The sequence below is a fragment of the Cebus imitator genome, unplaced genomic scaffold (genome assembly GCF_001604975.1).
Source record: "Cebus imitator isolate Cc_AM_T3 unplaced genomic scaffold, Cebus_imitator-1.0 Scaffold19, whole genome shotgun sequence".
In the NCBI taxonomy this organism is placed as follows: Eukaryota; Metazoa; Chordata; class Mammalia; order Primates; family Cebidae; genus Cebus; species Cebus imitator.
The window spans coordinates 1,110,753-1,123,229 of record NW_016107334.1 but is presented as its reverse complement, the minus strand read 5'-3'; positions in this window follow the sequence as shown (position 1 = coordinate 1,123,229).

Sequence of the window (12,477 nt, the reverse complement as noted above, 5' to 3'; positions counted from 1 at the left end):
CATTTTAAAATTATTATTATTTGTTGCAGAGACAAGGTCTCACTATGTTGCCCAGGCTGGTCTCGAACTTCTGGACTCAAGCAATCATCCCACCTTGGCCTCCCAAAGTACTGGGATTACAGATGTGAGCCACCACACCTAGCCCCGTTTCTTTTTTAGCGGTGAGGTTTCACTCTGTCGCCCAGCCTGGAGTGCACTGGCATGATCATAGGTCACTGCAGCCTCCAACTCCCTGGCTCAAGCAATCCTTCTGCCTCAGACCCTTGAGTAGCTAGGACTATAAGCAGATGCTAACCTGCCGAACTAATTTTTTTTTAATATGGAGTCTTGCTCTGTCACCCAGGCTGCAGCCTTCACCTCCTGGGTTCAAGATGTTCTCCTGCCTCAGCCTACTGAGTAGCTGGGACTACAGGTAGGGGCCACCACGCCTGGCTATTTTTGTTTGTTTGTTTTGTTTCAGTAGAGATGGGGTTACACCACGTTGGCCAGGCTGGTCTCGAACTCCTGACCTCAAGTGATTTCACCTCCCAAAGTGCTAGGATTACATGTGTGAGCCACCACACCTGGCCTCAACTAATTTTTAAAATTATTTTTTGTAGAAATGAGGTCTCACTATGTTGCCCAGGCTGGACTCAGACTCTTGGTCTCAAGCTGTCCTCCTACCTTGGCCTCTCAAAATATTGCGATTACAGGCCTGAGCCACGGCACCTGGTCCACTTGTTTCTTTTTACATTTTATTTTATGTGATATGAGAAAATTTAGAATGACATCTATTTCTCATGGAGAGTGCCGGCTTAAACCTTGCTACTGCTCAGTGTGGTCTAGAAAGCAGCATTGGCATCACATGGGAGCCTGTAGGAAATGCAAAGTCCCAGGCCCTTCCCCAGAGAGGCCAAGTCAGAGCCTGGACTGGCTTAGGGCCCACCCTAATGATGTCATTTTAACTTAATTACCTAAAATTACTTAATTTTTAGCCAGAACAGTGGCACCGCTCTGTAGTCTCAGCTAGTGGGGAGGCTGAGGAAGGAGGATCTCTTGAGTCCAGGCATTCGAGGCTGTAGTGAGCTATGATTGCACCTTTGAACAGCCAGTATACTCCAGCCTGGGCAATACAGAGAGACCCTGACCCAAACAAATAAATAATTTTAATGGAGTTCACTAGGTGTAATAATTCCTATGCATATAAAATTTGAAAAGCACTGCCCTGGAGAATGTCTGCCCTTACTGTGCCCAGCAGAATGGTTTGCCTGACCTGTCACTTCCACCAGCTGGGAGGTTTGGTGAGGAGTCAGACCTCGGATTGCCCTCACCCACCATCCTCTTCCTCTGCGGAACAGGCAAGTGAGGCTGGGTTGTGAATGGAGGCACAGAGGGAGGGTCTGGCCTTGCCTAGTACGAGCCACTGACCCTCTTAGGCCTCAGTTGTTTCACCTATAAGATGCCATATGGGCCAAATGGCATCTGTCCACTCCCCACCCACACAATTCCTATGTGGAAGCCCTAACCCCCAGACCTCAGAATGTGACTGTTATTTACAGATTGTGTCTCTAAAGAGGCAATTAAGTTAGAATGGGGTCATTAGGGTGGCTCTAATTCAATAAGGTTGGTATCCTTATAGGAAGAGGAAGTTTGGGCACAGTTACAGTGGGAAGACCATGGGAAGACACAGGGAGAAGATGGCACCTTACAAGCCAAGGAAGAAGGCCACAGAGGAAACCGATTCTACAGAGGAAGTCCTTGATCTTGGACTTCCAGCTTCCAGAGCTATGAGAAAATGAACTTCTGTTGTGGAAGCTGCCCAGCCTACAGTACTTTGTGATGGCAGCCATAGCAAACGAATACAGATGGGAGGATGGGTTTTTCCCAGGTACTTCATAGAGTGCGAGGCTCCTTGGAGATCATGAGAATGGGAGCCCAGGCTGCCCCATGGGAAGGAACCACAAGGGCTCAGAAGAGGCTGGGTGATGGGGGCTGGGTGATGGGTGATGGACTCCATCATGAAAACCACTCCTGTGCACCAGGAACCCTCTCAAGTGAATGGCCCAGCCCTGATAGGAGCAGGCTGCATGGAGCTTTTCAGGATGCTAGCCGGCCATGAGGGCATTCTGGGGGAGGAGAGCTTTCTGCAGCACGATCTTCTGCTCGCGGCCCTTCCAGCGCCTCTAATCTTCCCTCCTCCCTCCCCAGGAGTCACATCCAGCTCCCCTGGTGGAACAAAGTGCCACTGTGAGAGGAGGCACTGCCCTTACTGGCCCAGACACCTGTGCTGGCCACACCGGCAGACAACCGTGGGCTCCCTGGATGCTGCCCTCTGCCCGGCTGAAGGCCAGGAGGGAGATGACTGACATCTGTGGTGCCTCACCAGTGTTACCTCAGCCAGTCCTTCCAGACGTCAGAGAGTATAATCCCCTTTTTCACAGCCTAGGATAGCGAGAGTCCGGGAGGTGAGGGGCTTTCGCAAAGCCACACAGCTGGTTAGAAATAGAGTCTCAGGGGGCCAGGCCCCGTGACTCATGCTTGTAATTCCAGCACTTTGGGAGGCCAAGGTGGGCGGATCACCTGAGGTCAAGAGTTCAAAACCAGACTGACCAACATGGAGAAACCCTGTCTCTACTAAAAATACAAAATTAGCTGAGGATGGTGGCATATGCCTGTAATCCTAGCTACCTAGGAGGCTGAGGCGGGAGAATCACTTGAACCCGGGAGGTGGAGGTTGTGGTGAGCTGATATCGCACCATTGCACTCCAGCCTGGGCAACAAGAACGAAATTCTGTCTCAAAAAAAAAAAAAGAAGTAGACGTGTCAGCCATTCTAAAGACCTCTCAGCATTCAATACACAAGGCTGTCCTTCCTCAAGAAGCAAGATCAACACAGGGGTGTCTGCCCAGGGACCGCACACCTGCCCTTGGCTCCTGGGGAAGGTGACATTACTTGACCCTCCCTGGGAGCAGTTCCAGTGGGCAAGAGTTTGGTCCATGCATTCCCTTCTTTGGTCAGTAGCAATTATCCTGGGCTAGGGAGGACCTTATGGAATCCCAGGCCTCAGCCCTTCCTTTGAGAAGCAGGAAAACCCAAGTCTGGGAACATTCTGCACTTTCCTTAAAATTGCACAGTAGTGACGAGAGCGAGCAAGCAGGGTCTCTGACCCCCGGGGCTCGCAGCCTCTCCCATGCTCTAAAAGGTTCCCTCCCTCCAGGAGGTATTGCTCATTCCACAAAGAGAGGCCCGCCCATGTCAGGGGAAGAGCAAGAGGCACTGGCAGTGAGCAAGGAGGAGCTGAACTAGACGATTTGTCAGGATGCTTGTTCCAAGAGGATTTCAGAATTAAGGTGACTCCACAATCTGAGGAAAAATAAGCTTGCAAACACACACAAGTAAAAAGAAAGCGAAGAACAGATCAGTAAGCGGATCCACGGCTGATATGAGGGATGGATAATGGATAGATGTGATGGAGCAAGTAGAATAAAACATTTATGGTAGATTCTAGGTACTGGGATTCTAGATGTTACATGGGATTTCTGGGATGTTACATGTAAAAATCAAGAAGCCTTTTTTTTTTTTTTTTTTTTTTTTTTTTTTTTTGGAGTCAGAGTCTTGCTCTTCTGCCCAGGCTGGAGTGCAGTGGCACGATCTCAGCTCACTGCAACTTCTGCCTCCCGGGTTCAAGCGATTCTCTTGCCTCAGCCTCCCAAGCAACTGGGGTTACAAGTGCCCACCACCACGCCCGGCTAATTTTTGTATTTTTAGTAGAGATGGGGTTTCACCCTGTTGGCCAGGCTGGTCTTGAACTCCTGACCTCAGGTGATCCACCTGCCTCGGCCTCCCAAGGTGTTGGGATTATGGGCAAGAGCCACCGCGCCCAGCCTCAAGAAGCCTTCTTTCTCCTATTTCATCATTCTTTCTCTTACCTTCCTTTTCCCTACATTCTTTCAACCAGCTTGTATTGAGTAGCTATTATATGTTAGGCATTGTGCATCCAGAGAGAAATAAAATACTATCTCTGCCTTAAATGGCTCGCAGTGTAGAAGGGGGGAGCCATACACAAAGTAATTATAAAATAGGGCAAGCACAATGACAAGACAAAGCTTCTGATCCACGCGGTAGTGTCAAAAAACACTCCACAAAAATGGGGAGTTGCTCTCTGGTTAATTAAGTTTGATTTGTGAAATGTTACAAATTATATTGGAAGCTATTAATGAACGTAAGCAATGCAAAGGCTCTGAGAAGTCCTGCAGCAAAGAAATCTAGCTGTTTAGGCTGGGCACAATGGCTCACACCTTTAATCCCAGCACTTTTCGGGGCTGTGATGGGAGGACTGACAGACTAGGAGTTTCAGACCAGCCTGATCAACACAGTGAGACCCTGTCTTTAAAAAAATAAAATAACTTGCACCTGTGGTCCCAGGTCCCTCTTAGGAGGTCGAGGCAGAAGGATTGCTTGAGCCCAGGAGGTGAAGGCTGCTGTGAATTATTATCTGGCCACTGCACTCCAGCATGGGTGACAAAGTGAGACCCTCACTCAAGAAAACAAACAAAACACCTGTTTAACTCAGCATTTCCCAAATTTATGAGCCAGTGCAACCCTTTCACGAACAACCTCTGAGCATGCTTGGGAACCGCTGTAATAGCTGTGGTCTGTGTAAAGAATACAGGAGGACCTTGGAGGGAGAAGACCGCTCTGCCGGGGGGAATTAAGAAGGATTTTCCGAAGAAAGTGGTTTTCAAACTAAGAAAAGAGCAAGAGATTCACCAGGGAGACGATGTGGGGAAATGGAGTAGGTGTCCCTAAAAAGGACTCCCAGGCAGTAAGCAGCACATGTTAAAAATATGGAAAAGCAGGAGTTTGGCTTGTTTGGACAATTGCAACTAAGTAGTCTAGTTGGAGCCGAGGGTTTGGGTAGGAGATGAGTGAAAAGATGAAGGCAGTGGCTGGATCCTTTAGGCCCTAAGATGCTGTATTCCACAATGCAAAGAATTCAGTTTCAATGTAAATATAAAATAATATTTGTTGAGCACCTACTATATACCAGGATCTGCGCCTGGTACTGGGGAAATGTTGATTTGTAAGACACGTGCTCTGCCTTTGCTGCTTACAATCTAGCAGGGAATGTAGACAAGAAAACCAGGACAGCATGGTTCACAGAAGGGAGTGCCAAGTGCTGTAGGGAGGTCAAGACGGGATTAAACATGTCCACGGGATTTCAAAACAAGAAGGCGGCCAGGCACGGTGGCTCACGCCTGTAATCCCAACACTTTGGGAGGCCAAGGCCAGCGGATCACCTGAGGTCAGGAGTGCAAGACTAGCCTGGCCAACATGGTGAAAACCCGTCTCTACTAAAAATAAAAAAATTAGCTAGGTGTGGTAGCACACACCTGTAGTCCCAGCTACTTGGGAGGCTGAGGCAGGAGAATTGCTTGAACCTGGGAGGCAGAGGTCGCGGTGAGCTGAGATCTTAGTACGGCATTCCAGCCTGGGCAACAAGAGCGAGATTCAAACACACAAACAAAACCAAGAAGTGTGTCATGATCCTGGCCACGGCTGTTTTGGTGAATTATCAGAGGTAAGAGAAGGGCAGAGAAATGAAGCGGAGATACAGAAATGCAGAGAAAGACAATAGATGGCTCCTTCGAGAAATCTGGCTGAAAGCAGGTGGGAAAGAGGGCGGTAACTGAAGGGAAGGTGGGTCAAGGATTGCTTTGTTTAGATGGATGGGAGAGACTTTTCCATCTCCGCCTTGATTCTCCACAGATGATCTCACTAATTCTTTTTATTGTTTTTTTTTAGTGTTCAAGGGGGAAAAAAAAAGTGCCCTCAGATGGGAACTCAGCTTTAACTCCTCACCGCCAAAGGACAAGATGGGCGTATGAAAGGGCAGCTGTAGAAAGTTAGAGGTTAAAGACCGAGGTTTGAGGGGGGTAAATGATAGTAAGGGCCTCGCTGAGAAGGTGGAAGCAGGTGGGATTTGATGCTCCAGCAGAGGGACCGGCGTTGGCTGGGAAGGTGGGACACCCTCCACTGTTACAGGGAGCTGGGGGGAAGAACTGGTGGTGAGGACACTGTCTTTAAAGACTTGGCGGAGGAGAGTTAATGCAAATTTCCATCTGATGGCACTTAGTTTTTTCTTTTTTTGATGGGTGGGGGTGCGTCAAGTGCAACTTTATGAAGAAAGGAAGGATAAACTTATTGAGGAAGGTTATCTGGCAGTGTTGAAGGCCCCCTTGAGGCTGGGACACCCACCTACACACACACGTGACCTCTAGCACAACCCAGCAGCAGAGGTATGGCTCCAGCGAGAAAATACAGCTGGCTTCATACAGGGTTAGGGTTTGCTGAGTCAATGGGATGGAAGGAAAGTCAAAAGGGGGCAAAAGGTGGGAGCAGTCGCCTGTGCCGGAAATCCCAGCAATTTGGGAGGCTGAGGCGGGAGGTTCACTTGAGTCCAGGCATTTGAGACTAGCCTGGGCAACATAGCAAGACTCCTTCTCTACAAAAAATAAAATTAGCTGGTGGTGGTGTGTGCCTATAGTCCCAGCTACTCAGGAGGCTGAGGTGGGAGGACTGTTTAAGCCTGGGAGGTTGGGGCTGCAGTGAGTCATGATTACCCGACTGCACTCAGCCTGGGCAACAGTGAGACCATCTCAAAACAAATAAATGAATAGGTCAGGCGCAGTGGCTCATGCCTGTAATCCCAGCACTTTCGGAGATTGAGGTGAGCGGATCATAAGGTCAGGAGTTTGAGACCAGCCTGGCCAACATGGTGAAACCCCATCTCTACTAAAAATATAAAAATTAGCCAGGTGTGGTGGCAGACACCTATAATCCCAGCTACTTGGAAGGCTGAGGCAGGAGGATTGCTTGAACCTGAAAGGTGGAGGTTGCAGTGAGCTGAGATTGCACCGCTGCACTCCAGCCTGGGTGACAGAGTGAGACTCTTGTCTCAAAAAAAAAAAATATATATATATATATATGTAAATAAATATTGCAAAAATGTGGTTTAAGTAACCTTGGAATTAAAGATGAGGAGGAGTCAGAGGCAGTGAAGATTGGAGAACAGGTGGGTGGGAATAATTGAGCAGGCTAATTGGATGGTTGAGATGTTGCTACCTGAGTGGTGATTTGGGAGGTGGCTCGGGGCATGGCCAGGAGAGCGAGTGGCTGAGGTGACATGGAGGAGAAAGGCACGGGGTAGAGGGGAGATGGCCGAGACGCCACACGTAGGATGGGATGACCTAGGATGGCAGTAGAAAAGGGTGAAGTAGAAGATGGAGAACAAGTACCCGCCTCTCCACAGAAAAGGGCAGAGATGGCACCTCCAAGGCCCAGTTTGCTGATGATCTATAGGCCAGAGAAGTCCGCTAGATTTGCAACTGGGCCAGCAGTTTCTTAACTTTTTATTTTGACATTTAATTTCAAATTTATAGAAAAGCTATAAGGATGGTACAAAGAGTTCCCACATGCCTTTCACCTAGATGTTAACACTTCACATTTGCTCTTTCGTTCTCTCAATATGCACAAGCATAGTTTTTTCTAAACTATTTTAGTGTAAGTTGCAGACATGATGCCCTTCTACTCCTAAATACTTCAGGGTGGACTTCCTAAAAACAGGGACATTCTCCTTACTTTGATCTGAATGCTGCTGTTCCCCTAAATTCATACACTGAAATCCCAACCCCCAAAGAGATAGCATAGGAGGCGGGGTTTTGGGATTAGTGTCTTTATAATAGAGCACCTGAGAGCTGCCTTGTACCTTCCGCCATGTAAGGACACAGCAAAAAGATGCCATATATGTGAAAGTGGCCTTCACCAGATACCAACACTGCTGGTGTCTTGATTTTGAACTTCCCAGCCTCCAGAACAGGTAGAAATAAATTTCTGTTGTTCAGAAGCCACCCAGTCTATAGTAATTGGTTATTGCAGCCTGAATGAAGTAAGATTCTCTTAATTAATCCCAGTACAATGATCAAAACTATGAATTGACCATTGATACCCTTGAATCATCTATATAATCTAATCAAATATTGCTAAGTATAAGGGGCCAGTTTTCACGGATTACTTTCCACCCAGATTCTTTTCCTTTCCCTTTACTCCTCTTCCTTCCAGGCCTCTGAGAAACAGGAAATAGATTGGGAGAAAGGAGCTAAGACTTTCCTGTTTGTTTTGAATATTCTACTTTCAAATGATTGCAAATTCACAGGGAGTTTTAGAAGAAGCAATGTATCTTTTATGTCAAAATTTTGGGTTTAGAATTTCTCATCTCATTGAGATACTTTAAACCCATATTTTTTCTTGGGCTATTTTCATGATTTGGCATCCATTTAGCAAATACTTAGGAAGCAGTACCATATGCCAGGCACTTTTTACAAACTGGTGATACAGTGAGCAGTTAAACCTCGGCCTCAAACTCTACCAAACTGGAATTTCTTCCGGGTGGAGTAAACCAGTTCTCTTTAACAAACCTGCGAGTTACCCAGGTAGTTCTTTTACCATCGTAACGGTTTTTAAGTGTACTGTTCAGTCGTGTCAAGAATATTCACACTGTTGTGCAATGGATCTCCAGAACTTTTTTTTTTTTTTTTGAGACGGAGTTTCGCTCTTGTTACCCAGGCTGGAGTGCAATGGCGCGATCTCGGCTCACCGCAACCTCCGCCTCCTGGGTTCAGGCAATTCTCCTGCCTCAGCCTCCTGAGTAGCTGGGATTACAGGCACGCGCCACCATGCCCAGCTAATGTTTTGTATTTTTAGTAGAGACGGGGTTTCACCGTGTTGACCAGGATGGTCTCGATCTCTTGACCTCGTGATCCACCCGCCTCGGCCTCCCAAAGTGCTGGGATTACAGGCGTGAGTCACCGCGCCCGGCCCAGAACTTTTTCATCTTGCAAAACTGAGACTCTGTACCCATTAAGTGATATCATTTTCCCCTCCCCCAGACCCCATAATCACCATTCTACTTTCTGTTTCTATGATTTTTTTTTTTTTTTGAAATGGAGTCTTGCTCTGTCACCCAGGCTGGAGTGCAGTGGCATGATCTTGGCTCACTGCAACCTCCACTTATTGGGTTCAAGCAGTTCTCCTGCCTCAGCCTCCAGAGTAGCTGGGATGACAGGCACCTGCCACCACTCCGGGCTAATTTTTGTATTTTTAGTAGAGAGGGGATTTTGCCATGTTGGCCAGGCTGGTCTCAAACTCCTGACCTCAGGTGATCCACCTGCTTCGGCCTCCCAAAGTGCTAGGATTACAGGGGTGAGCCACCATGCCCCGTGTGTTTCTATGAATTTGATGAGATACCTCTCATAAATGGAATCACATACATTAGTATTTGTCTTTTGGTGACTGCTTTATTTCACTTTAGCATAATGCCCCCAAGGTTCATCCATGTTGTAGCACGTGTCAGAACTTCCTTCCTTTTAAAACTGGGTAATATTCTATAGTATGTATGTCCCACATTTTTCCATTCACTCATTGAGGGACATCTGTATTGCTTCTACCTTTTGGTTACTGTAAAGAGTACTGCTATGAAATAGATATACAAATATCTCTTTGAGATGTTGCTGTCAATTCTTAGATACATACCCAGTAATGGGGATTGCTGGAAGGAAATAACACTTTCATGTGCTTCTGAGTTTGGCTCTTTATACGTTACCTTGGTTATTGTCTCAAGCAGTGCGCCCTTAATCCCAAGCGACTGGAGCTCTTGGGCTGGGTGGGTACCTTATTGGTTTTCCTCTGCCCAGAGTCCAAGGAACCCAGAGGATGTGCTCACATGCCTTCCTTTAAATCGTGCTGTAGGTTCCGACTTAACCATCCTCAAATTTGCTTCCAGGGCCCAGGTAGGCCTTTTCCTAGGTCCACCCTCCTTAGAGTGGACCTGCTAGTATGTACAGCCCTAGACCCAAAGGGTGGCTAAGGGGCAGCTTTGTGGGCGAGTCATGGTGTGGATCTTCAGGTTGGCTGTCCGCATGCAGGCATATGAAGCCTGAGACTTCACACTGCAAGACTGAGTTGGGAATGGGGAGGGGTGTCCATTTGTACTTTTTCTTTGGACTCCTGTAAATGTTGTTAGATAAACAAGTACTATTGACAAGTTCTGAACAACATTTAGTTCCATTACTGTACACCTGTTTTTAACTGGCTGTATTTTCTAGAATCAGTGTGTCACTAGCTTCTCAGTGTATAGAGTCTCGTGGGTGAACCAGATGGGTAAGATCTGCCGCTTAGTTAAAGAAACCTGCACCAGGGTGAAAAAACTGCTGTTGTTAATCTGAATGAATCTAGTCTTCTCTTCTTTTGCATATGTAACATTTATTCATGCAAATGGAAAACACAAATGATACATTTGTGCAACAAGGGGAGACCAGAACCTTGAAGCATCAATGCTGGTTGGTAGACACACAGGCAATTCAGCAAGTATGTCTGGGATGCGCCAATGGGGGCTCCGAGAGGCTAATGAGCTTGTTCTAGCTACCCAGACCCACAGACTCATGGCTGAATTCCAGCAGTCCCAGAAGCAGCCAGGGAGATTTTGTGGGTAGATGAGGCAAAGTCACCTGTTTCCTTGGCAAGGTAAAAGATCCCTTTCAGGGCCGGGCGCAGTGGCTCACACCTGTAATCCTAGCGCTTTGGGAGGCCAAAGTGGGTGGATCACCCGAGGTCAGGAGTTCAAGACCAGCCTGGCCATCATGGTGAAACCCCATCTTATTAAAAAAAAAAAAAAAAAAAAAAAAAAAGATTCCTTTCAGGAATCGTCTTCATCCTCAAACTGCCATGTTTTAGTTAAATATCACAGCTCAGTATTGGGACAGAAATGGAGAAGGGAAAAAAATGCTGAAGGGTGACAAACAAAGAGCAGGTCTAGACAAGCTGAGAGGCACCATTCCCCTCCAATAGCTGTTTGCTCCCTGATCTTAACATTCCTTCACTTGCACCCCAATTCCCACAGGCACCTCAAATTTGGTGGGTCCAAATCCGAAGGGCTCACCATCACCCCATCACCCTTTTCCTGTGCTCCCTGTGTTCCTCAACTATCAGGATTAACTTCCCACCCCCCAACCCGTCATTTGAGCCCGAACATTCCTCAACAACTCCCACCCCCACCCCTCAAATCCGGATATTTGGGCTTCCTAAATCTCTACCTCCTAATCTCTTTCACATGCGGTTCACTTCTTTCTGTCCCCGTTGCCACGGTTGGCCACCACCACCTATCTCGGGGACAACTTACAGTGTCCTAAGGGGTCGTGCCTGCGGTCCTCCCCACCTGGCTCATCTCTTTTGAACGGTTTCTGAGGAACTCACCTGCCCGATATCGCATTCTACAACACAACACAGTCACGCCCTTCCCCTTCAGAGGTTCCCTACTGCCCCCAACGTGAGAAAGGCTGGCAAACCCCGCCTTCCCAGCTGGCCAGAGGCTCTCTTGCTCGCTCGTTGCTCTCAGGCCTTTTGCACAACGGGCTCCCTGAACCCAAAACAGAATCGCGGCCCCACCCTCTGTCGGTCTTCGGTCTACGGTCAGTTGTTCATTTAACGAATATTCGCTATTACCAGGCTACGCGCTAAACGCTGGCGTTACACAATGGGAGCGCAATAAAAAAAGCAAAACAAACATCAAGCAAAACCCACAACCCCCAGAAGCCCACTAAGCCCCTTAGCCACAGCGGTTCCTGTCCCCTGGCACACTGTGGAGTATGAAACCCGCCTCTGCCTTCCAGGCTTTTCCAACGCCAAGACATGCGGGGCCCCAGCTGTGAGTCCCCTGGCCCTAACTACTCCTGCAACTGGAGTAGGTCCCTCTGCGCGTGCTCCTCCGCGGCCCCGAGCGCGGGTTCGGACTCGCAGCGCCCCCCTCCGACTGTGAGCGGGGACGTCCTGGAACTCCGCACGCTTCCCGGCACCCGTCAGCCTTCCAGGTGCTCCCGGCCCGCGGCGCCCGGACGGCGGAAGTGAGCCGCAGGGGCGGGACTGGTTGTCACGGGTAGCGGAAGTGTGGCGGCGTCGGGTTGAGCGGGATTTTCGGAAGTTTGCGGAGTAGGTGAGGCTGGGGTGACTGCAGATCGGTGCGCGAGTTGCTTGGGCTGTGGGATGGGGTCCTTGGGAGGAAGCTGTTCTTTGGGGGAAAGGAGGCTCGTGTCCTGACGTGGCGCTTTGGTATTTTCTGTGGCCTAGAAAGCAGACTCGCTCCGCTGTCTCCTGCCGTCCGCCCCCGCTTTAGCAGTTCCCTCCGAGGGGCGAGCCTCGCTCGGAGCCTCTCCTGTTAAATTCTTTCCCCGTGGTCGAGGTGCAGTTCTGACTTCAGAGAAATTTTCCTAAATCTTGCTTTGCGTTTTTTTTGCCGGGTCACGGTCTCCATCACCAGCTGCTTCGTGTTATCGTTTCCGTTTTTACGTTCGCGGCTCGCGCGCTGAAGAACCCGGAAGGGAACGCCAGCGTTTCCCGCCGCCCGGACCCTGCCTTTCTCGGATCTTGACTTCAGATCTCTGATGC